General features: G+C 41.5%; 2 protein-coding genes across 8 annotated transcripts in view; both read left to right on the forward strand.

The window, feature by feature from the left end:
- Positions 1 to 3,914: 3,914 nt before the first annotated feature.
- Positions 3,915 to 26,205, forward strand: part of BOD1 (biorientation of chromosomes in cell division 1) — a 40,557-nt gene continuing 18,266 nt past the window's right edge. For 2 of the 7 annotated variants that reach the window (XM_073592337.1, XM_073592341.1), the window contains exons 1-3: positions 3,917 to 4,043; positions 14,116 to 14,195; positions 20,431 to 20,529. The gene's annotated coding sequence lies outside the window, so the exon portion shown is untranslated. Of the gene's footprint in view, positions 4,044 to 14,115; positions 14,196 to 20,430; positions 20,530 to 26,205 lie in introns of all 7 variants that reach the window. The other 5 variants (XM_073592335.1, XM_073592340.1, XM_073592339.1 and 2 more) reach the window with 3 other exon arrangements.
- The window catches only part of PTPDC1 (protein tyrosine phosphatase domain containing 1), a 161,684-nt gene continuing 139,405 nt past the window's right edge, over positions 3,927 to 26,205 (forward strand). Inside the window, exon 1 of the mRNA XM_073592333.1 lies at positions 3,927 to 4,043. The gene's annotated coding sequence lies outside the window, so the exon portion shown is untranslated. The remainder of the gene's footprint in view (positions 4,044 to 26,205) is intronic.

Raw genomic sequence — 26,205 nt, forward strand, 5'->3', positions numbered from 1 at the left:
ATGAGTGCTGCCAGCATTACTGCAGAGGTTGAAGTGGTGGTGGGGGGGTCGTCAGCCTGTCAGTGCTCAGACCATATGCCGCACACTGTATCAAATTGGTCTGCATGGCTGTCGTCCCAGAAGGAAGCCTCTTCTAAAAATGATGCACAAGAAAGTCCGCAAACAGTTTGCTGAAGACAAGCAGACTAAGGACATGGATTACTGGAACCATGTCCTGTGGTCTGATGAGACCAAGATAAACTTATTTGGTTCAGATTGTGTCAAGCATGTGTGGCGGCAACCAGGTGAGGAGTACAAAGACAAGTGTGTCTTGCCTACGGTCAATCATGGTGGTGGGAGTGTCATGGTCTGGGGCTGCATGAGTGCTGCCAGCAATGGGGAGCTACAGTTCATTGAGGGAACCATGAATGCCAACATGTACTGTGACATACTGAAGCAGAGCATGATCCCCTCCCTTTGGAGAATGGGCCGCAGGGCAGTATTCCAACATAACGACCCCAAACGCACCTCCAAGATGACCACTGCCTTGCTAAAGTAGCTGAGGGTGAAGGTGATGGACTGGCCAAGCATGTCTCCAGACCTAAACCCTGTTTAGCATTTGTGGGGCATCCTCAAATGGAAGGTGGAGGAGTGCAAGGTCTCTAACATCCACCAGCTCCGTGATGCTCTCATGGAGGAGTGGAAGAGGACTGCAATGGCAACCTGTGAAGCTCTGGTGAACTCCATGCTCAAGAGCATTAAGGCAGTGCTGGAAAATAATAGTGGCCACACACAATATTGACATTTTCACTTAGGGGTGTACTCCCTTTTGTTGCCAGCGGTTTAGACATTAATGGCTGTGTGTTGAGTTATTTTGAGAGGACAGAAAATTTTCACTTTTATTCAAGCTGTACATTCACTACTTTACATTGTAGCAAAGTGTCATTTCTTCAGGGTTGTCTCATGAAAATATATAATATTTACAAAAATGTGAGGGGTGTACTCACTTTTGTGAGACACTATATATGTAAAAATGTTCCCTCACCCCTCCTGCTACCTATACTGCTCAACCAATGTAAAAGAAAAAAAAAAGTGTATAATGACCTGTTTTCAGCCCGCTCTAGTCCAGTCACGTGATCTGCAGTACCGACTTCCGTGAGTCAGTCAACGGCGGCTGCGGGGACGAGGAGGGAGTGCTGACATCGGCTGGGACATGGGAGCCTATAGGTGATATCACTGCTTCTGGAATCCACAGCTGTTGTCAAGAGCTTCCTTCTTCCCCCTTCATCCGTTGCTCACTGACACAGGGAAGTCGGTGCTGTGGATCGCATGACTACAAAGGTAGCGAGAGGGAGGTGGGGACATTTTTAATCCTAGTGTTAAAGTGGTTGTAAAGGCTAAAAGTTTTTTTCTGCGTTAAGGTGAAAAAAAATGTTAGGTGCAATACATACCCGACCCCGATCTCGATCAAGCGCTGTGCCCAAGAGCAGCAGTGATGCTCTCTCCCTCTTCACTGCAATGGACTCCTGCAGCTGTTAATCAAATCCAGTGATTGGGGGCTTGGCCGACCCGCACTGTCTGAATAGACGCACATAGTATGGTTCGGGAGCGACTCCGCAAGGGTAACACCCCCCCCCCCTCCCAGAAAGCTGCAGGAGGATCCATGAACATTGGTGGAGGACCCTAGAAGAGGAGGATCGGGGCTGCTCTGTGCAAAACCATTGCACAGAGCAGGTAAGTATGATATATTTGCTATTTAAAAAAAATAGAGAAACTTTAATATCACTTTAAAGCGGAGGTCCAGCTAAAAAAAAAAAATGTTTAAAAGTCAGCAGCTACAAACACTGTAGCTGCTGACTTTTAATAAGCACACTTACCTGTCCTGGGTGCCCACAATGTCAGCCGCATGAGGCTGATCCGTCCATCGGATCGGGTCCCGGCGCCGCCATTCGAACTAAGGGAAACAGGCAGTGAAGCCTTGCGGCTTCACTGCCCGTTTCCTACTGCGCATGCGCAAGTCACACGGCGCTTTGTGAATGGCCAGCTGTGTTCTGGGACACACACAGTTCCCAGAAGACAGCGCGCCCCATTCCCCAGAAGACAACGCAAGGAGGAGAAGAATGAAGATCACCGCGGAGTAGAAAGTGGCAGATTAGGATGATCTGCGTAGCAACAGCCATTTCTGGTAAGTAAAAAAATGTTGTTATTTTTTTTTTCTTTTTTCAGATTTTTAGGAGCATTTTTATGTAATTTTTTTTTTTTTAAGGGTGGACCGCCGCTTTAAGCAGGAATTCTATTTTAACTAGCATGTGCATAAGACTAGTTACTATTTTTCTTGGCCAGGAGCAAATTAAATGTTTCAAAATTCGATTGTACCCTTTCGATTCAACAAAACATTTCTATTCTTGTTCTTCAATTTTTTTTTTTTTTGGCTCGCTCTGGTTTAAAACTGATTGAATCATCCCCTTTTGCTCTTAGATAATCAAATGAACGTTCTGAAAAACTGCATCTTTCGAAACAGAATTCTACAGGTCTAAGACCAGCTTAAGGTAAACTGAAATACAGACATCAGTCATCTTATTTTTGAGGAGGATAGAGAAGGGTTAGAACCTCTGAATTTTATTGCTCTGTTTCTGTTTGAGAAGATTTTACTCCACCTCCTATGTGACCATCCAATGAGTACATATAGAAAATGCAGGGATCGGGAGTGCGTTGCGCTCCGAATGCAGGGATCGGGAGTGCCTTGCGCTCCGAATGCAGGGATTGGGAGTGCGTTGCGCTCCGAATGCAGGGATTGGACAGAGGGCGGGAGCTGGCAGTGACTTTACATATTAGCAAGCTGGTGATTGGTTGCTTAGGACCACCCTGTGTCCTAGCAACCAATCACCTGTGGTTTAACATAAAAAGTTAATTTGGCCAGCTGCTCCTTCCTCCCGGTCTCTGCTGTTCACTGATGACAGCGGCGTAGGAGGCTGGGGGGGAGGGAGAGAGAAGGCACAGAGGAGGCTTGAGGCTGGGAGGAGAGACGAGGACCGGCACTTAGAAGGCGGGGTCTGCGGTACAGGAACCTGTTCACGGTCTACCTGTCATCTACCTGTGGTCAGCAGGTAGACTGCGATCGACTGGTTGCCGATCCCTAGTCTAAAACATAGCAAAGCATAGGGCAAAGGATCTAACACTAAAATCCATATGCTCTAAAACTACACCTGCTTTTGGTTGGATGATCACATGACCATTGTGATTGGCTGTCACAGTGGTGAAATGATCAGGAGCCGACCCATTAATTAGTAGGGACCAAGAGCTGTCTTTGAAAGCTCGCTGTGCTGGGAGTGTGCAGTGAGCATGCTCTATGCGCAGAAAGCTCTGACGCCCATGGGTGCAAATGTGCAGCATGTGAGCATTAAAAGCCACCCTTTATGCCGCTGCACTTATTATTAAATGGGCGGCAAGAGATTAAGTTGTATGCAGATTAGCCAGACCACTCATTGACTATGCTGCCCATATTTAGGTCTAAATAGCGTCACTTACAACTTCATTCGGCCGCCGTATTCTCTTGGGGTGGGCTTTTTGGGGAGGGCAGTAAAACCACAGCTCAACTGCCTGTTTCTACTGCCCCCCCCCCCCCCCCTCCCTCCAACTGCAAGTGTAAATGAGCCCTTAAATGCTGAGATGGGATGCGACCAACCCCACCATTTACAGGTAATTCTTTATATAAAATGTCAGTTGCTATAACTTTGGATCTACGGACCGGTTTGATGTGAATCTGTTTTTTTTTTATTCTGAAAGTAACAGGGAGGATTGTGACAGGTTTCTTTGATGTGACGTTTCCTGTGCACAGTAAATCTGTTTATGGATACAGGTTGGGCTGTAATGAGGATTGATTGTACACGTCCCCGAGGGTAATCTGAACTGCCTTTTTCTTCTCTTGACACCAGGCAGAGCAAGACGCTTCTGTCCTGCTGGGGGCTGAGCTGTTGCTTTGACTACCGGGAACTCTGATAGAAAGTGGAATGTCTCCTGAGCTGCCTGTCCTTGTCACTGCTGGACGCTGTCCCTGGTGATAGGTAAGAGCTTGCTTTATTTCTTTGTATATTGTAGGTAGTCCTCAAGAGGAAAGCACTAGTGAGCCATTTGATGCCTTGTATTTACTGTACCATTTTATTCTTTAATTATTATTTAATGAATTACTCAACTATTTGCTAACTTTGATTGAATGTGTTTATTTTCTGTACTTCTCTTTTTATTTGCTTTGTATCCATTCAATGTATGTAACCTGAAACTGAGAGCTATGGCAAGCTTTTCTTTCTTTTTCTCATTGAACCCCCTGGTGGCCATACAGGGAACAATTCTATATACAATCGTATCGTCAATAGATTTATAGTCCAGAAAACAAATACAGTTGGAATGATCAAAAAGATAATTTGATGTGCCATACACTTAGCGGTCCTATCGATCTGTCATCTTTCCTATAATTGCATTTTCTATCCAGACTGAGCAGAACAGTTGTTTTTGCTCAAAATCAATTGACACAGTTTGTTAGTTTTCCCTCGATCATTCTTAGATTCAATCAGATAGTTATGTGTATGGCCACCATTAAAGGGCAAGATTCAGGCTGAATCAGAGATTGTTCCTGTTTGTCTCATTTATCAAGGGATTTTCTATAGTTTTGTGTGTTTTTAAAAGTCATTTAATAGTGTGCCATTACAGTATTTAAAGGGAACCTGGGAGGACAGAAGTATCAATGCTGTCATTGCTCAGCTGTATGTAAAGTTTAAAGCTCCAGGGCTGTCATCTTATGCCCAGCTTTGCTATCTGTGGAGTTAGTGACCTTGAACAAGTTTTCAGGCAATTACTTCTGATCCCCCATCCTGCATGCAGAAGGCTCTGTTGAAGCTGTTTTTTGCAGTAAAACCTATGCATTTCAAGTAAAAGGCTACTTTCACACCGCTCTATTGCAAAAATGCGGTAAAAACGCATATGCATTTTTAGTGCGTTTTGCACCTATGAAAAAAGGACATGTGACTCAAAAAAACTAAACACTAAAAACCCAACAGCGGGTGACTTTAATGCATGTGTGCCTTGTTTTTGGTGCATTTTCTATTCATTTTAATGGAGAGGTGTGTTTTTTTTTTTTTTTTTTTTGTGCGTTTTTTTTTTTTTCTTTTTTAACCACACCAAAAATGCAGCTTGCAGGACTTTGAAAAATGCAACAGACCCACAACTGAACCAATGTGAAACGTTCCATAGGATTTAAAGTGTTTGTTACCCCAAAACTTGATATTCCTGATATGTGCCTGCTGTATCATGTACTTGTGTGTGAGAAAGTAGCCTGCTCTCTTTGTATTGCTTCCTTTGTGGGAAATCCGTGGTGCTCCTGACAGTCCCTCTGCTTTCCTAAAACTGACCACACTAAGCAGGAGAGCACACTGGTCAGTTCTCTAGCTATGCTGGGAACTCAGCCTGCTCCCCTCCAATGATCAGACTTGTCCTGACACCCCCTCCGTAGAGCCATTCACTGGGATGTTCAGTGTGCTGCTGCTCCTCCTCCTCCCCCAGCTCTTATGCAGCTGAGAACAGAGGGAATGTGATCACTTGTAAAAAGGGGAAAAAAGGTATTTATAATGTGTGTTTTTTTTATATCTATACAAAAATGTTTTGCCTTTCATTTCTATTTTAAACTGAATGGGTTGTTTTACAAGGGGGTCGTTTACAATCACTTTAATGGTCATGCTTTTTTCTTATGCTTTTTTACGCAAAAACGGAAGAAAAACTGATCAGTGTGAAAGTAGCCTAAGGCCTGGTTTACACTTACGCAGGCAGCGGTTTGCATATTCCAGGTGCATTTTGCGTTTTTCAATACACTTTTTGATCCATTGAATCTATGGAACCAAAAACCAAAATAAAGTCCCACAAGAGCCGGTTGCTGTTTCTTTAGCAGAGTGCCCCTATTTTCTTGGGTCTGGGTGCTTAATAACACCTGGAGGGTTCTACTATACATTGTGGGGGGGGGGGGGTCTCATATGTGCCATTTGGGCATAGACTTGCTATATGTTTTGCAAAAAATGCAGTATAAAATGCATGGAATGGTTACATGTTTAATCTCCTCTCGTTTTAGCTTACATTCTTTTCCCCTCATATAATATATAAAGTAGGTCAGGCCTTAGCATCAGCTGTGTAAATGATGTGAGGACTTGGTGAACTCACTGCTCTATCTTGTATATTTTATATGCATGCAGTGCTGATGTCGTCTATAGCTGCAGCATTAGCTTTAGTGGGTTATGTATTTTTACCTTAGCAAAGCCTCTTAGCTGATCTGCTGTAAAATCTTTGACACTCTGCTCTCCACAGAATCACACTGATCTCTTATAACGTAAGACAGTATCAGGTAGCAGTCTGAACATATTGGTGAGTGAATGGAAGTTGGTTGTATGAGACGTTTATAGGTTCCAATAGTATGAGCAGTCACATAAATGACACACATTTTTATTTAAACAGTATGCCTATCCTGCAGTTTCACCCATAATGCATTTTCTTTTAGCTTTGATGAAGACCGAACTGGCGGCAGCTTGCACTAGACTAGTCTTTTTTGAGCAGGGCTACTCCAGAGCAGATCTGGGCAAATTGAGGCTCCAGGGCCATATCTGGCCCTTTGGCGGTCCCTATCCGGCCCCCCGATGCCTTTACTGGCGGCATGACTCTCTGAGCCTATTAGCTTCCTCACTGTGGAAGCTGATAGATGTGTGCAGAGCTGCAAGAACTGGTTGGAGAGAGCCTGAGGAGCTGATTGGGGAGGCTCATTTCTGGTGAGAGAGCATTGCCTAGGAGATGTCCCAATGCTCCCCCACCACTCTGCTACCCAGCCAAGTTCTTCCTGCACACTGCAAACCACAGGAGCCATGCACCTGTTCTTCACTCAGGTCAGGATCTACAGAAATCTTCACTGTGCTGATCTCAGTCTCCTTCCTTCCAGTCACTGTGTATTCCAGAGGGCATCTGACCTCCAAGAGCATTCCAGAGGGCATCTGACCGCCAAGAGCATTCCAGAGGGCATCTGACCGCCAAGAGCATTCCAGAGGGCATCTGATTGCCAATCTGATAGAGACCTATTTCAGCTTTGAGCAGTTGTACCTATCACTCCTAGCAGCAGGTGTTTGTTTACTACTAGGTTTACCTACTTATGGAATCTCCAAGGTCCAAAATGAATACAACCCCATTTCCAAAAAAGTTGGGACACCTGTGTAAAATCTGCATAAAAATGGTATGCAAATCTCATAAACCCATTTTTTATTCACAATAAAAACATATCAAATGTAGGTAACAAGCTTTCATGAGAAGTAGTTGTTAGTAGCAGCCTTCATGTTACTGTTGTGGTGGAAGTGTGCAGATATACCAGCACCTGAAGGATGTAGAGTACATGCTAGACACAGGTAGACCAGCTCTTAATTATTATTTTTTTCACTCTTTATTTAACAATTTTACATACAGATAGGAATGCTTCAAATGTGGTTACACATAAGCCATTCCAAAGACAATATGGCAGAATAAACAGGAAGAAAATCTTTCTTTTCCATAGCATAGAATGTAAAATCTGCATTCAGAAACAGAGCATGCATAAAGAGCTAAAGAAAGTATGCATCCCATCTGAATTGTTTGACAAAATTATAACACAAAAAACAAACTGTCAACATGGTACCAAACAGATAGGACCATATTGACAAGAGAGAGAGAGAATGATGGGGGGGGGGGATTAGGGAAGGGAGAGGGAAAAGGAAAGCTCATTCCCCCGAGTGCATGATCGACTTGTCTTTCCTTGAGCAGGTAAAGCGGGTCCAGTAGAGCCACCTACGCTGAATTTCTCTTCCTTGCCCCGGATCGAGGCACCAATGTTTTCCATGGAGGGACTTTCTGCAATTTTATTAAGCCACAAGGAGAGCGAAAGGGGGGGTTCTCCTTCTTCCATAGTAGCTGTATACAGGCTCAAGCAGCATTCAGCAAGTGGACCAACATAATTTTCATATCGTTTCCTAGAAAGGTCAGGCTGGTGCGGTAAGTACCTGTCTGGGTCTACCACTCGTCAAAATCAGTCAGATGTTTGATAGTCTCCCTGACTTGAGACCAATAAATGGCTAGCTACAGCATAGTGCCCTCCTCCTCCTTGCAGCGCCAGCACATGTTCATCGCTTCAGGGTAAAGTTTTCTCAACGGGGCCAGGACCCTATACCAACGGGTGAGCACTTTATAGCCCAACTACTGATACTTTCTTGCTATAGAGGAATAACAGGCAAAGAACATAATATGTTCTTGTCGTTCTGAGAACAGCTTATTTACTTTGAGGAAACAGTGATTTTTGTTTTAAAATGAAATTCCAGCCAAATAGAAAAAATCAAGTTAACATTTATTGAAATCGTTATAATTTTGACATTCCACTAGTGTTTGTGCCGAATCTTTATTGTTGTAAGCCTCCTGTAATTCAGGGAGATCAAAGGATGGCCCTGTCGACCAATCAGGGCTTTATTACTTGTAAGCAAAAGTGGACAGAAACCCGATTCATGAAATTTGAGCTGGGCACATATCTGCAGTGTTTTCTTATCTCTCTTCAAAGCACTATGTCCCGTGGCCTTCTCCTACTCTGTTCTGTTATCAGCCTGATAATTTATGACATGTTCTCCCACAGGTGATAAAACCAGACTGAATTTTGTGTCAGGGTGGGTGCTATAAATAGGTGAGCAGAAAGCTGCTTTACTCACAGGACAGAAAGTCTCTGCCTATCTGGAGGGGGGTGTGTGACTTCTCTCACAGTGCACAATGAGGAAGTGAAAATTTTAACACGATGTGCACTTTCTAAACAGTATATACAGCAGATATACAAGTAAAACTTATGTAGGAGGATTTGTTTAATCTCTGTGTATCATCTGAGGCTGTTCACTTCATTGGGTATATGTGAGGGTTTATATCCACTTTAACCACTTGCCGACTGGCTCACGCATATATATGTCGGCAGAAGGGCACGTACAGGCATATTAACGTACCTGTACATTGCCCTTTAAGCAGCGGCTTGCGCGTGCCCACCGCGATCTCCGTGAGTGTGATTGCGGGTCCCGCGAACTTGATGTCCGTGGGGATACCCGCGATCGTCTCACGGAGAGGAAGAACGGGGAAATGCTGATGTAAACAAGCATTTTCCCATTCTGCCTAGTGACAGGACACTGATCACAGCTCCCTGTAATCGGAAGCGGTGATCAGTGTCGTGTCACACATAGCCCCTCCCCCCCACAGTTAGAATCACTCCCTAGGACACACTTAACCCCTACAGCGCCCCCTAGTGGTTAACCCCTTCACTGCCAGTCACATTTACACAGTAATCAATGCATTTTTAATCGCTCTGATCACTGTGTAAATGTGAATGGTCCCAAAATAGCGGCAAAAGTGTCTGATCTGTCTGCCATAATGTCGCAGTCACGATACAAATCGCCGATTGCCGCCATTACTAGTAAAAAAAAAAAAAAAAATGAATAAAAATGCCATAAAACTATCCCCTATTTTTTAGACGCTATAACTTTTGCGCAAACCAATCAATAAACGCTTATTATGATTTTTTTTTTTAACAAAAATATGTAGAAGAATACGTATCGGCCTAAACTGAGGGGAAAAAATGTTTTTTTATATATTTTTGGGGATATTTATTATAGCAAAAAGTAAAAAATAATGCGTTTTTTTTCAAAATTGACGCTATTTTTTTGTTTATAGAGCAGAAAATAAAAACTGCAGAGGTGATCAAATACCACCAAAAGAAAAGTGGGGAAAAAAGGACGTCAGTTTTGTTTGGGAGCCATGTCGCACTACTGCGCAATTGTCAGTTAAAGCGTCGCAGTGCCAAATCGCAAAAAGTGCTCTGGTCTTTGGCAAGCCAAATGGTCCGGGGCTGAAGTGGTTAAAGTGGTTTTAAACCCACTTAGTGATTATCAGGCAATCCCCTGTCTTCCATAATGCTAAGTGTCCTGTATATGTGCCTTATTGAAAAAAAAGCTGTTCTATACCTTATTCGCTAGCGGAGCTCATGTGACCAGCCGGCTCTCTCCCGATCCGATAGCTAAAGCGGGATGGGCCGAGAATTCCTCGCTGACGTCAGTACACTCTATTCTGATTAGATTCAATCAAATCTGATCAACCGGGGCAGAAAATTATTGTTCGTTTTGTGCCGATTGGTAGAACTGGCATGCTTTGTTTATGAATATGATTGTGTTTAGATTGATAAGATAATGAGATTACATGGTGGAAACAGAGATGTGATTGATAACTTACAATCATATCTTAACTATTGATTGAAATCCACTTCCCCATGTGTGGTATATTGATTGAATGAGTTGTCAACTATAGATTGATTTACTCCTGTCAGAAGAAATTGATTAATTATCAAATGGCCACCATAACATAACACGGAATATGCTTATTGGAAGGCAGAGCACAAAGATTACTTTATCAGAGTCCTGCTGCTTTTTCATTGTCAAGTCAGGCTGGAAAAGGAGAAGAGATTAGGGAAGAACTTGAGTTGCTATTTTTCCTATAGTTGTCATAATGATAGATGCGTAACATGTAACATACATACATATACACACACAGTGCTCAGTATAAATGAGTACATCCTAACAGATTTGTCAGAAAACCTTTACTTTCCTTTCAGAATAAACATTTTCTATGGGACCCTATACTACAAAATACTCCCACAAATGCGGGCCATTGGTTGCAACCAAGATTTGTTAATTTGCACACACAAAAAAGTATTTTTCCTAGCAAATTCTTCAAGACCATGTTGCAAAAATGAATACACCCCAATGAAAGTCTTCAGAGCAAAGCTACATTTGTGGCCGGGTCCACACTGGTACGACGCGACTGTTGTACGACTGTCGTCCTACTTTGCTCTGTGATATCGGTCCTATCATTCCATCCGACTTGAATGAACAGGATAAGATTTTGCTCCCACTTTGAGATAGTCCGACTTGTCCTTTTGACCAATCAAAACAATCCCAGTGTGACATAAATTCCTTTTCCTGCTGCTGTAATCTCCATGTCGGATGTCACAAGTCAGATGGTTAGGATGAGGATCCGTCTTTGATCTGACTTTAATGATATTGAAAGGCCTAAAAACGGACCAACGTTGGACCAAAGTAGTTCAGGAACCTTTTCTAAAGTCGGACCGACTTGTGTTGGACCAGTTAAGACAGCTCTCATAGGGAACCATTGATTTGTACATGTCATGCGAAATGTGCTCTGCACCATATGTCGGTGTGACCAGGGCTGTAGACAAAATAACAAGAATTCAAGTACAGATGAGTCTAATTATTCATTAAACAGGTTTCCAGCAAACAGTTGATTATAAATGGCCGTTACTAAAAAAAAAAGAAAACCCCTTCCCATGTCATGTCAACAATGGCACCACGTGGAAGAGAAATGTCACAAGGCTTGTAGCTTTTACAAGAAAGGTGAAGGCTACAAGAGGATCAGCAAAGCTTTACTTATCAGTCAGAATACTGTACCAAAAGTGATACAAAAATTTAACAAAGATGGAACTGCAAACACCTCAGAGACATCCAGGACATCCACGGAAGTTAACGCCTCGACAGGAGCATCTTCCGATGAGAAGGGTTAAAGAAAATCGCCATGCAAGTTCACTGCAGGTAGCTAAAGAAGTAGAAAGTCAAACTGGGGTGATTGTTTCCCGTGACACAATGTGGCGTACACTGTAGAGGAATGGCATGCATGGGTGTTGTCCACAAAGGAAGCCTCTCCTAAAGTCCATGCACAAAAAAGCCTGCCTAGAATTTGCCAGGGCCCATGCTGAAAAATGAAGACTACTGGGACTCTGTACTCTGGAGTGATGGGACCAAGATAAATGTTTTATTAAACTGATGGCTACAAAACTGTAAAAATGCATGGTGCCTACAGTGAAACATAGTGGTGGAAGTGTCCCTCTGTGGGGCTGCATGAGTGCTGCTGGTGTCGGGAAGCTGCATTTCATTGATGGCATCACAAATTCACAGATGTACTGCTCTATATTGAAAGAGAAGATGCTACCATCACTCCGTGCCCTTGGTCATTGTGCACTTTTCCAACATGACAATGATCCAAAACGCACATCTATGGCCTTTGTTGCATTTCTGAAGAACAGGGTGAAAGTGATTCAGTGGCCAAGTATGTCTCCCGATCTGAACCCAATCGAACACCTCTGGGGAATTCTGAAGAGACAGGTTGGGCATCACACTCCATCCAGCATCCAGGCCCTAAAAGAGGTCGTTCTTGAAGAATGGAAAAAGATAAATGTTGCAATATGTGGCCAACTTGTTCATTCCATGCCTAGAAGACTTGGTGCTGTCCTTACAAAGCATGGAGGTCATACAAAATACTAGATGTAGTAGTTTTTGTTCTGGGGTGTATTCATTTTTGCATCTAATTTAGAGTAAAACTGAAGATTTTGCAATCTTAACCACTTATGGACCGCCTGCTGTCGTTATACGTTGGCTGTTTGAAGAGGGATATCATCTTCTGCAGCGGGCGGTCCGCTTTGAGATAAAGTGGTCTCTGCGGCGGATTATTGGAGCCACCGGCAGCTGCGGAGGCGATGCTACTGTCTATGGTATGGAGCTGAGTGAGGGGAAGATGGCCCCCACCCGTCTCCATATAATTGCAGGGTGGAAGCGACGTCAAAACGTCACTTCCGCCCATAGCTTTAAAGAGACATTTTTTATTATTTTTTTTCAAACGACTTTCTTTTTTTTTTTTTTTTTTTTTTATTGCATTTTATTGTCTTTTTGACCCCAGATATCATATTTAAGAGGTCCTGTCATGCTTTTTTTTTCTATTACAAGGGATGTTTACATTTTTATTTTATTTTTATTTTTTTTAAAAGAACAGTGTAAAAATAAAAATTTAAAAGGTAAAAATAAATAATAATAAAAAAAGCTCACTTGCAGAAGCGAACACATACGTGAGTAGCGGCCGCATGTGAAAACGGTGTTCAAACCACAGGTGAGGTATCGCCGCAATGGGTAGAGCGAGACCAATAATTCTAGCCCTAGAGCTCCTCTGTAACTCAAAACATGCAACCTGTAGAATTTTATTTTAAACGTTGCATATGGAGATTTTTAAGGGTAAAAGTTTGTTGCCATTCCACAAATGGGCACAACTTTGAAGCGTGACATGTTGGGTATCAATTTACTTGGCATAACATCATCTTTCACAATATTAAACAAAATTGGGCTAACTTTACTGTTGTCCTATTTTTTTAATTCAAAACAGTGTATTTTTTCCAAAAAAACGTAAGACCGCTGCACAAATACGGTGTGACAAAAAGTATTGCAATGACCGCCACTTTATTCTCTAGGGTGTTAAAAATATATATATATAATGTTTGGGGGTTCTAAGTAATTTTCTAGCATAATTTTAACTTGCAAACAACAAGTCTGAAAAATAGGCCCGGTGTTAAAGTGGTTACGTTATAATAACTTTACTTTCATATAATGAGCTAAACAAACATTCTATAAGACGTGTGTGTGAGATTATTATTATCTATCCATGATCTTGAAGCCACTTCTTTTTGTTTTTTTGTTGGAGTACCACTTTAAGATGAAGTTACCGTACATTTCCATAGATTTCTATAGGAATATAAAAACAGTTGGAACATAGCAATATAGAACATGCAAAGGCTGCGTGTTTTTTGATGAGTTCCATCATAGATGACTGTCAACGTTACAATAAAAGATCCTATTACAAATTCAAAATCCTTTCAAAAATAAATTGAAAACACATGGGAGAGAGCACCCAGAAATGGCCATATACACAAGCTTATCAGCCTGTAATTGTGTGAAGTTATTGTTCCCTTGCTTTCCTTTTAGCTGTCACAAAGCCGTCTGCATGTCAGGAGCCTGGTGCATTCCATGTACACTACTAGAGAGAGATGTCATTTGGTTTGAATTTTCTAGGTATTCTTTATTGGCATTGCATTTTCCAAAGCTTTGGAAAAAGTATAGTCTACAAGTTGTAGAAATCCATTGTATTTTGGAAAGCATGCATATCTTGGGGCATGAAGTATATCATTACATTGCAACTCGCATTACCTGTGTGTTTGGTTTCTAATTTTAGGTCCTGTGACCTGGTTCTAAAAGTCACTGCAACTAACAGACAAGCTCATATTGCTACAGATTACTATTCATGCTCTTCAGGTACATAGTTTGATTGTTAAATCTAAACTCCAGTCAGCATAAAAAAAAAAGTGGGCGCCCCCTGGTGTATTCAGAATATAATGCTTGTTTAGTCTTGTCGGAATTTGGGATTACCAAGATTGAGCTTCCTGGCCAGGCTAGAGCTAGGGTGACTCCGCTGTGGAAATCCATTTATGTGTATCTAACCGATGACGGGAATGAAGGATTTGGACTACAGTTTTTAAATCAAAACTACAGTATATATATATTTTTGTAATGCAGACAGTCAGAAATGTCAAGTTTAAAGCCCCACTCTGGGATAAAACTAACTTTTTACCACCTCTCCCTCTCACCCCTTCTAACCTAGGGACACAGTCTTTTTTTTTTTTTTATACCTTACCCAGTGAAATTAGCAAACCTCACCTAAGTCCCCCATTGAGGTCCCTTGCCAGTGCCAGATCCAGGGATGCAGTGGTGCCCCAAAATTCCAGTCCCCTACTGCTTCCCTGTGATAACGTCAGCCTCTTCTCTCTTCTGAGAGGGCTCTGCCGGTGGCCATCCAGTGTGAAGTAGAGGTATGAAAGTGGGGTGGTTGGCGCTACCCTATTTCACAAGGTAAGTATACAGGAAGGTAATTAGATAAGTGCCCTATTACCAAAGAAAAAAATAATAATAAGGGGATACCTGTCCTGTGTGAACTAAATTATATACATGTGCTTGTCCACTGGTGATTAGGTGTATATAAGTGTACCCTGCAGTGATGGATGTGAGCGTATCCTCGCACAAGTGTAATTAAACAAGTTTCAGTACATGTGAAACAAATATGAGCAGGTAATATAAGTGATCAAACAAGATATAACTTTCACATAAAAAGTAAAAAAATATATATATATCAGTATATGTGTGTCCATCAGGTCAAAAATAAACGACCTAAAACATACAAGTGTTACACAAACGTACTATCTTGCTGTCCAACTATATATATATATATATATATATATATATATATATATATATATATATATATATATATATATATATATATATATATATATGTATATGTGTGTATATATATATATATATATATATATATATATATAATATATTAAAAATAAACCATAAACTCAAACCATGAAAAATCAAAAAATCAGAGTGCAAGTCCCAAAATATGAGAAAAGAGGTGCAGTTGCAAATTAGCCAATTGTATTCCTTCAGGACTTCAGTGCTCGGCAAAACAGGTGACTGGTAGTGCTCCCCCCGTCAAGTCCCCACTCACCAAAAGTAGTAACCCCTGCAGGGGTAATGGGCATGTGTGGGTAACCTTGGATGGAACTCCTCCTCAGCTCTCTGTGTCCCATCTGTTGGTCTGTCGGGCTACAGCAGCTGTCTCCACACAGTCAGGGGTAAACACTTCGGTCAATAACTGCCAAGAGGTCGCTCCACAATTTGGTCCTTGCAACTCTACCAGACACAACTTGTCTGTTCCCAAGGTTTGAACGCGTTGTAAACCCTCCTCGACAAATTTATCTGTTCATAAAGTAGATAACACAGGCAGCTGATCGCTGCCTGTGAAAGTGTACTTACTGCTGTCTTTTCTAAGGAAATCGTCTTTTAATCTTCGATGACGTAATGCGCGATTGTGCAGTAGGACCGTTCATTAACGGCACCTAAAGTGTGCCGTTTCTGTATTGGCTGCATGTCGGGAAATGTCTGTGGATGAGCTTCCCCTCTGAATGGCACAGAGGTCTCGCGATGCTGCAGTGTTTATCTCCTTCCTGATAGGGCGCTACGGCGCATGCGTGAGATTTCCTAAGGGATACAGAGTAAGTACGTCCAGAAAGGATTCAGCAAACAGCACATACAATGGCGTGGCCAATACCCAGAAATAGAGATAATCTAAAGACCCTAAAAAAGGTATTTGCAGACCTTGTTTTAGGCCGATTTCTATCTATTATACCTTGTAATGAGCTATTGTATGTTAAAATTTGAAAAATAAGAAAAATCGGCCGGGGTTTACTTCCTCTTGAAGTGTCGCATGACCACTGTTTAAAGGCATAGTTCCCCTTTACCGAAAAACTGCCTATGCAGATAAGGGATATCTGTAGATAAAAACAAACTGTGCAGTTTTGACCAAAGTTGGATAATGTCCTCACTATAGGTGTAGGCAATATAGATCACACTCACACTAGTGTGCATTGTGGTCTGTTGTATTGTATTAGGCAGCCTGTTCAAATGATTGGGATGCCCTAATAATGCAATGCAGCTTAAAGTGGTTGTAAAGGCTAAAGGTTTTTTTTTACCTTCATGCATTTTATGCATGAAAGTAAAAAACCTTCTCTGTGCCCCCAGCCCACCTAAAACTTACCTGAGCCCGATCCTGATGCAATGTACATGAGAGTCTTGGCTCTCCTGGGTCTCTCCATCCTCATTGGCTGAGACCGCAGCTGGAGCCATTGGCTGCCACTACTGTCAATCACAGCCAGTGAGCCAATAAGGAGAGAGCAAGGACCAGGCTGAGCCACGCTGTGTGTGTGTGAATGGACAAACATGGCAGCAGCTCAGGAGCGAGCCTACTCGGGTGCCTCCATAGAAAGCTGCTTGCTATGGAGGCACGCTGCGCAGAGCAGATAAGTATAACATGTTTGTTAAGAAATAGTGTGTAGCACCAAAAGTAAATGAAAAGCGATAAAATGTGAATACTGTGTTATAAATGGACAGCACATTGAAATAAAGTCCAAAAAAGTGTTAAAGTGAAAAAATGCTAAAGTGTAAAAAAAAATATATATATATATATATATATATATATATATATATATATATATATATATATATATATATATATATATAGAAGTCCAATCTTGAATGGAAATCAACAAGATAAAAACAATATAGTGAAAAATATAGATTTAATGCACAGTCCCACGATAGAATCAGCAATATAAACTTATTGGTGCAGTGCAAAGATGTGCACAAAAAATTGGTGGTGACTTGAAAAGTGAAGAGGTGATCCAGTACAATGCTTCGGAATCATCCACACACCCCTGTGAAAGAGACACTCACCAGAAAAGCTGCCTGCCATTACAGCAGCAAACAGTGCAGATCTGCCATCTGTTGTGGGGAAGGCTGTTCAGCAACTCGCACCATCCAGATGTAGCTGTAGTAAATAAAGCTCACCGGGAGCCAGATGAAGTCTCCATAGTGTAGTATTTATTGGATTTGTATGTTAAAAGCCAAAATAAAATGAATCATAAAAACCTATGACAATGACTGCCACTGCCGACTCGGTATCGGACAGTGGTCTGACGTCAGCACTAGTGTCTCCTCCCCGACGTGTTTAGTCCAATAGGACGTTATCAAGGGGTTTTTATGACATGTTTGTTATTTAGAAAAAAAAAAGAGCCTTGAATGCACAATACAATGGGCAAAAACACTTGTGCATTTAATGCACTTCAAGGGGCCTGGGCCTTTAACCACTTACCGACCGGCTCCTGTACATATACGTCGGCACTTTGAAGATGGATATGTCGGTAACGGCAGCAGCTGCTGCCACAACCGAGGTATCCATCTTTACAGGAGCCGGTTCTGTGTACGATAATGGTGGTCTCTGTGGCGGGTTCGCCACAAGATCACCATTATCGGCGGCGGGAGAGGTTCCACCCCCCCTCCCGCCGCTCTCCTGCGCCCTCCTCCGCTTACCGGAGCCGTCGGTAGCGGTGGAGGAGATCGGGACCTCTCACTGCTGAGGTATGGAGACGAGTGAGGCTAAGATGGCCCCCACCCGTCTCCATACCATAGGAGGGCAGAAGCCATGTCATGACGTCAGCTCCGCCCATATGTCTTAAAGGCATATTTTTTTTTTTTGTCTTTGCATTTTAGTCCAAATATGAGATTTGAGGACTTTTTGACCCCAGATCTCATATTTAAGACGACCTGTCATGCTTTTTTCTATTACAAGTGATATTTACATTCCTTGTAATAGGAATAAAAGTGATCCAAATTTTTTTTAAAAAAAAACAGTGCAAAAATAAATATAATAAAGTAAAATGAATAAGAAAATTAAAAAAAAAATTTTTTAAAGCGCCCTGTCCCGACGAGCTCGCGCGCAGAAGCGAACGCATACGTGAGTAGCACCCGCATATGAAAATGGTGGTCAAACCACACATGTGAGGTATTGCCGCGACCGGTAGAACGAGAGCAAAAATTCTAGCCCTAGACCTCCTCTGTGGCACAAAACATGCAACCTGTAGAATTTTTTAAACGTCGCCTATGGAGATTTTTAAGGTTAAAAGTTTGACGCCATTCCACGAGCGGGCGCAATTTTGAAGCGTGACATGTTGGGTATGAATTTACTTGGCGTAACATTATATTTCACAATGCGCAAATACGGTGCAAAAAAAAAGTATTTCAATGACCGCCATTTTATTCTCTAAAAAAACAATATATAATGTTTGGGGGTTAAGTAAACAGCCATAGCCAGATTTGTACCCAATTTCTGTACCTGTAATTAGGGGCTCTGACAGGCCCAGGACACAGACGGTTTGTGTCAGGGTTCAGCAGTTCCGGACGCACACAAATTGGGCACAGCTAATTATCCCGTTTGTACACACAGGAGGTAAGTAATTTTCTAGCAAAAAAAAACCTGTTTTAAACATGTAAACACCTAAAATCCAAAACAAGGCTGGTCCTTAAGTGGTTAAAGTAAATGCTGCAATGATGGTTCAGAATATATGGTCTCTGAAAATATAATTTCTATTAATAGTCCAGTTACAATTTTCAACAAGATAGCCAAGATAAAGGTGAAATGTTAAATTTTTCATTTTGCAGTGATTAAAAGTGTAACTCGATTTGTTCCGTTTTGCAGGCTTCTAATGAATGATTTGAAAGAAATGTATTTCATTAGATTTGCAAACCAAGTTCTCATCCCTGGCTGTGTAAAGCCCATGATCAGTGAACAGAATCTCAGGCTTTAAGTCAAGCCGAGGGATACAAAACCAAATGGGCTTCGGTGGCTGTCTGGGAATAAGCTTTGATTAGATGGTGCCATGTCTGGAACAAGGGTGGCTGATGGGATTAAGTTCACATCCTGAAAGCCTTTTCACTGCTGGTCAGATAGACAGGGAAGGTATATGGTAACAGGTGCAGGCGGTATAAACTACAAAACTGCCATATTGATGTTGTGTGTTTGTGACCTGGTGTAACGCATACCTGTCATTAATGGAAGCCTTGTAATAATCCATTGATTTTTATTTTGGCTGTTTTAAAACACAAGGTCTCCTGTATCTATGTATAGGAAATACATTCTATATAATGTATCAATGTATAGGAAATACATTCTATATAATGTATCTATATAGGAAATACATTCTATATAATGTATCTATGTATAGGAAATACATTCTATATAATGTATCTATATAGGAAATACATTCTATATAATGTATCTATATAGGAAATACATTCTATATAATGTATCTATGTATAGGAAATACATTCTATATAATGTATCTATGTATAGGAAATACATTCTATATAATGTATCTATGTATAGGAAATACATTCTATATAATGTATCTATGTATAGGAAATACATTCTATATATTGTATCTATGTATAGGAAATACATTCTATATAATGTATCAATGTATAGGAAATACATTCTATATAATGTCCCTTAGCAACAAATTTACACGTTTCGTTCATTTTCAAGGCTGCTCTGGAAAATGACAGTTGGAACTTACTCTTTTAGAACACCTTTTTTTTTTGTGTTTTATAATAGGAAAGGATTACGGAGTATGCTGGTATTTGAGCATATCCCAAGGATCACATTGTATCCAGCCATTGTCTTATTCAGATAGGCAGCTGGACTGCAGCATTCATACGCAGCTAAACTCCACGTCTGAACGCAGCAGCACCCTGTGCTATAGTCAAATGCAAACGGGATAATTAGCTGTGCCCAATTTGTGTGCGTCCGGAACTGCTGAACCCTGACACAAACCGTCTGTGTCCTGGGCCTGTCAGAGCCCCTAATTACAGGTACAGAAATTGGGTACAAATCTGGCTATGGCTGTTTACACACAGAATGTTCATGTAGGTAGTTTTTCAGTTGTCATGAATCAGATTCTTGCCGGCAGCCGTCCTTGTGAATGGCCCTGAAGCAAAGCTGCATGTAGATACATAGTTGCAATACACATACTGTATATCCGATTTCGTATTGGCCAACATGCAAAGTTTTTTTTTTTGTGTTTTTTTTAACAAGGATACCTCAATCACAAGCCTGGCTGAACAGCATTGCAGCAGCTTTAGTTCACTACGGTGGAGTCTGCTCATTGCACATCGAAGGAACAGCTGCACACTGGTGAGTCATCACTCCGCCTTCTCCTTCTATCAGTGTGTCCTTGTTGGTTCATGTACACTGTAGCAGAGACTGATTGGCTTTTAGAGCTGGCCTCCGCTATTCGCATTTTTAAAGCTGCTATGCGGGGGGCTGATCTCAAAACACATTTTGCTACTGGTTGCAATTAAAATACATTTAAAGCTGAAGGTAAAGCCAGACTGTATGTAAAAGTACACCTCTCAGGAATGCCATAAATAATTTAACTCTTAAGAATTGTACCCTTGTAGTGGACCCCCCCACCCCACTGCAGTGCTCTTTAAATCTAGGTGGAGATGAAGAGGCTGCATTCTTTATCTACCTTACCTAACGACCACTTTGGCCAGCTCTGTCTTTTCCCTGGCACTCTGGGCTGTAGGCATTTTCCTGTGTGTCAGTGATATTAACCCTGCATTGTACATGGAGGAGGTAGTTGTGTGGGATCATCTTAGAAAGGGGGCTCCGCAGGACCAGTTGCATGTCAGAGGGACCTTGCTGGAGCAAGAAAAAAAAGAGTATTCCTCTTTCACACGGACGATCCGTATGTCCGTTTTTCATCCTTCCGTTTTCGGATGAAAAACGGACATACATGTATCCCTATGGAATAGCGGATGTCAGCGGATGAACGTCCGCTGACATCCAACCCGCTCCGATCCGAAAAGTGTAACGGAGGAAAAACCTACTTTTCCATCCGTGATCGGATCGGGTGACCACGGACTCTACGGTCCGTCATCACTCGATCCCCCATAGGAGAGAGCGGCGCTCTAACACAGTGTGCAGCGACGGACCTGTCATCTCCCTGCTCAGCGGGGATCGGCGGAGCGATCCCCGCTGAGCAAGCGGATATTCACGGGGCGGATCATCACTGATCCGCCCCATGTGAAAGAGCCCTTATTCTTCTGCTTCTAGTAAAAAATGAGCATTTAACCCTTGTTTTGCGTTTGGACCCCACTGCAAGCGTACATTTTCCCAATTCTTCGTGTTTAATTACTTATGGCACTTCTGACAGGTGTACTTTTTATATACAGTTCAGCCTGGCTTCACTTTCTTCACTGAGCCAAGATACTGGCTCATAATTGGGAACTCATTTTGGTTTCTTGATGGGCAAAGCAGGCACAGTTGACCTTCTCTGCTGATGCAGTCAGTTGTCTAGAACAGCGGTCTCCAAACTTTGCCTGACCCTTTGCTTGCTTTTATCTGGCCCTTGGGGCACTATTTCATTCAGTGACACCAACGATGGGGCACAATTCATACCAATGACATCAATTCCCAGTGTCCACAGTCCCCCCCCCCTAAAGTCTGAAGAACCGTAAACTGGCCCTTTGTTTAGAAAGTTTGGAATCTTCTGATTTAGAAGATTAATAGTTTATATGTAGCAGTGATTTTTGTAAATATTGAGAAGGGAAAAGGTTGCTTTAAAGCGGACCTTCAGTCACTTTTTCAACTTTCCATTTATTAAATCTTCTGCCCTTGTTGTTTCAACTTTGGATAGTAAAACGTTTTTTTAAAATACCTTTTATATATTAAATACCTTAAATATCTTATACAGCCCACTTCCTGTTTCTTGTCTGGTCATTAGCCTAGGCTTATGACATCATGCACAGCTCTCTCACTCTTGTGAGAGTTTGCCAGGAAGGGAGGGGGGGGGATGAGTCATAGGAGGGCCAATAAGAGCTGCAGAGCTGGAGGTGTGCCTCTGTGTGTCTGTATACATCCAGGAAGTGAACAGGCAGCAGCTTCAGCTGCCCACAGTTAAAATGATTGCAGCCAGACTCAGTGGAGGGAGATTTCTGCAGCATATTTGGCAAGTACAGAATCACAGTATATATAAAATAATATGTGAAGTGGTTAGAGGGAAGCTTCAGAAAGGCAAAGATGTTTTTATTACAAATTATTATAGCAGACTGCAGTTCCTCTTTAAAGTCCAATTCTATCCACAAAGAAAAAGAAACCTTACCACGTATCCTCCCATTTTCAGAAAAAAATAGCGTCCCCTCTTTACTTTTCCACTTTATTTATAATACACATCCACTTACCAAAAAATATTGTTCCAAGTAGCGCTTATGTACCTCCAACCTCCCCCTAGATCTTGATCCAATATCCAGCAGGGATGTGTATTCAATGGCAGATTGGGGGATAGCTACACTTTCTGTAGAGCAAAAGAATATTGTTGGATGGAACCATGACTGCCTGTGCATTGACTTCCAGGTAGAGTGAGGCTGGGTGTCATTTAGCTTGGAAGTGAGATGGCTTCTACTGAACAGAACAGAGTTTCTGTGGGGGGCAGTGTAAGGCAGAAGGAGAGCATTGCAGCAAAAGATGTGTTTTTTTTTTTGTTTTGTTTTGTTTTTTTAATTCAATGAACAATTGTTCTAGCTTTTTCATGCCTGGTATATACTTTGGTGGAGAAAGTTGACAGTTAAAATTAGCAGCAGGGAGTATTTTTCCTTGATCCTTAATCTGGTCATGCTGACAACAGGCTCGAGAAGCTGTATATTAGAGCTGCACGATTAGTTGTTAAGAATCGTTATCGCGATCTTTTCCCATTGCGACCTTGACAAAGTATTTCCCGATTCTTTCTATGCAGAGATTTCTCTCTGCTCTGCTAAAGCTGACAGCCATCAAAAGAAAGGGGGAAAAAAAAAACAGACAGTTTGCCAAGAATCACAACATTCTTTAGCAGTGAAACTTAAGTATAAACATTGTAACGATTTGTCCTTTAGATCAAAGGAATACACTTTGGTGTTTAAATGAGGGAAGTTTAACCACTTAAACACTAAACCTTTTTCTGACATTTGTTGGTTTCAAGTTAAAATCATTTTTTTTTGCTAGAAAATTACTTAGAACCCCCAAACATTATATATATTTTTTACTAGAGACCCTAGAGAATAAAATGGTGGTTGTTGCAATATTTTATGTCACACTGTATTTGCGCAGCAGTCGTTCAAATGCAATTTTTGGGGAAAAAATTACACTTTAATGAATTTAAAAAAAAAACTAACCAGTAAAGTTAGCCCAATTTTGTTTGTATAATGTGAGTCGTGAGAGAATCATGATCTTTTTATTCTAAGCAAAAAAATTGTGATTGTCATTTTGGCCAGAATCGTGCAGCTCTATACAGTATCTCTGATCTCTGACAGTATATGTTGATAGTCATCCATGCTAGGTATTCCTGTCGGCTTACTGCAAGATATATAGACATTTGTGGAAAATTTGCTCTGTATTGTCATATTGCTAATTACTGAAAATCCTTTTGGTCTTAGAAGCAGTACTTTGGTTCCTTTTGACCTAATCATTTGCAATCCTCATCCTGCTCTGGTGTGTTATAGCTTTGCAGATGGATCAAGGTCTGTTCATTAGAGCAGGTCTCTAGGTTGGAGATAAGAGGATCACAGCAGTCATCTGTTGTATTTGGTAATGAGCCGCTTTAAAAATCTCCTTTATTAAACTTTATTTGATTTTTGTCATCATGTCATACAGCAGATGAACAGAGGATGATGTCTCATCGGGATCTGGTCTGATTTCTTTTTTTTTTTTCACATCACGACAGTGACTGCTTTCACATTAATATCTCTGGTGTACAGTATATGGCCTCAAATATAAAATTCCTGGTGCTTTCCTGCACCCGGGGAGCAGCAGGTCACACGTATATCTGGCAATAAAAGTGAATGGCTGCACACAGCTATACTTGTGTAAACGCCAATGCTTCTGTGTATCAGCGGTTACCCAGCATGCATATACAGCTTATTTCTCAGAACGAAGATGTTCAAAGCGGTAAGCGTTAGATATCAATTATGAAACTTCTGAACTGCTTCTGCACTTTATATATATTTTGTGGCACTAATAGCAACTTTGATTTAGTTTTTGAAGTGTTACTAAACCTGCAACAGTAAAACCAGTCTGTATATGCAGTAAAGCATGCTTGTTATACTCACTGTGGCACCTAAGGGGTTAATCCTCTGCGTTGTGTAAGAAAGCTGTTTGATCCAGTCTTCTCTGATCCTCCCCTTCTTTTACTGTCCCCAGTCCATCTCCTGATAGAACAGAGCATTGGGGGCACTCTACACATGCTCACTTTGGTGTGTATTGCTAGAGAGTGTTTTTTTTGTTCTTTTTTGGGAGGGTGCATGTGATCAGCACAGGGCCAATCAGCACTGTCAAGACAGATGGTCAGGGGTTCTGCAGCCTCATATGACAGTCAGAGGAGAATGAAAACTCCTAGAAGCTTTAACCAGTGCTCGCCCAGACACTGATAGAAGTCAGAAGACTGCTATATACTGCTGATGACAAAAAGTATTTATCAGTTTTATATTTACTAAAATGATTGCATTTCCATGTACTGTGGGAGACCAGATGTAGTGAATGCAGGGTCCTGGGATTAATATAACTTAAAGCATTCCATGTTTTCAATGGAAGCACCTTTTCTTTAGCTCCTTAGGCCTCAATAATGTTCTGGAAATTTTTATAGCTGGGCAACTCCTATCCTCATATTGCTTCATGGTTCCAAATTATTAATAATTCCTTGAGTAGGGAATAGACACAAAAAGATACTTAGCATCTTTCCAATACACTGTTCTGTTTATTTGGCGCCATTGAAGTTTTTTTATATACATGATTATGTAGGTATCACATTAAAGCGGACCATCAGTCATTTTTTCATCTTTCCATCTATTAAATCTTCTGCCCTTGTTGTTTTACCTTTGGATAGTAAAACATTTTTTTTTCTGCCAGTAAATACCTTATACAGCCCACTTCCTGTTTCTTGTCTGGTCATTAGCCTAGGATTATGACCTCGTGCAGAGCTCTCTCTCTCACTTTCGTGAGAGTTTGCCAGGAAGGGAGGGGGGATGAGTCATAAGAGGGCCAATGAGAGCTGCAGAGCTGGAGGTGTGGCTCTGTGTCTTTGTGTAAATCCAGGAAGTGAACAGGCAACAACTTCAGCTGCCCACAGTTAAAATGGTTGCAGCCAGACTCCGTGGAGGGAGATTTCTGCAGCATATTTGGCAAGTACAGAATCACAGTATATATAAAATATGCAAAGTGGAGGAAAGCTTCAGACTGGCAAAGATGTTTTTATTACAAATTATGTGAGCAGACTCCAGTTCCTCTTTAATATTACAATTGTACTTTTATGGTAACAAGGAGAGTTACATAGGTAGGCTAATTTCTAATCATGAATACAATATATACAGAATGTACAATTTATTTTACAATAACACGGTTGTAGAGGGACATACAGTGTACCAAGGAGCATGATTTGTGACCCAGGAGCCACAGGTGTTTGTGTACAGCCGCTGGCAGCAGCTTGTACAAATCAATGACAAGTTGAGACACAGTGGCTGTATGTATTTACCAGCACAACCGAGTGGCTAGATGCGTACAGGGATGGCTGAGCAGGCCTGGACACACACAATTTGATTTCTGGGCCACTCATCCTTCGCTGTATGGATATAAATGCTTAGATGTTCCTACATCCATGGAGTCTGCCAGCCCGCCATTGATTCATACAGGCTGCTGCATGCAGCTGTGCACAAACATCTGTGACTTCTGGGCACACAAAGTATGCTCCTTTGTACACTTTATGGTCCTCTGTGGCCATGTGAATGAGGTCTTAAAGGGAACGTGTACTGTTTTTTTTGTACATATTTTCTTTATTATCAG

This window comes from Aquarana catesbeiana, linkage group LG07 (genome assembly GCF_042186555.1).
Source record: "Aquarana catesbeiana isolate 2022-GZ linkage group LG07, ASM4218655v1, whole genome shotgun sequence".
NCBI classification, from domain to species: domain Eukaryota; kingdom Metazoa; phylum Chordata; class Amphibia; order Anura; family Ranidae; genus Aquarana; species Aquarana catesbeiana.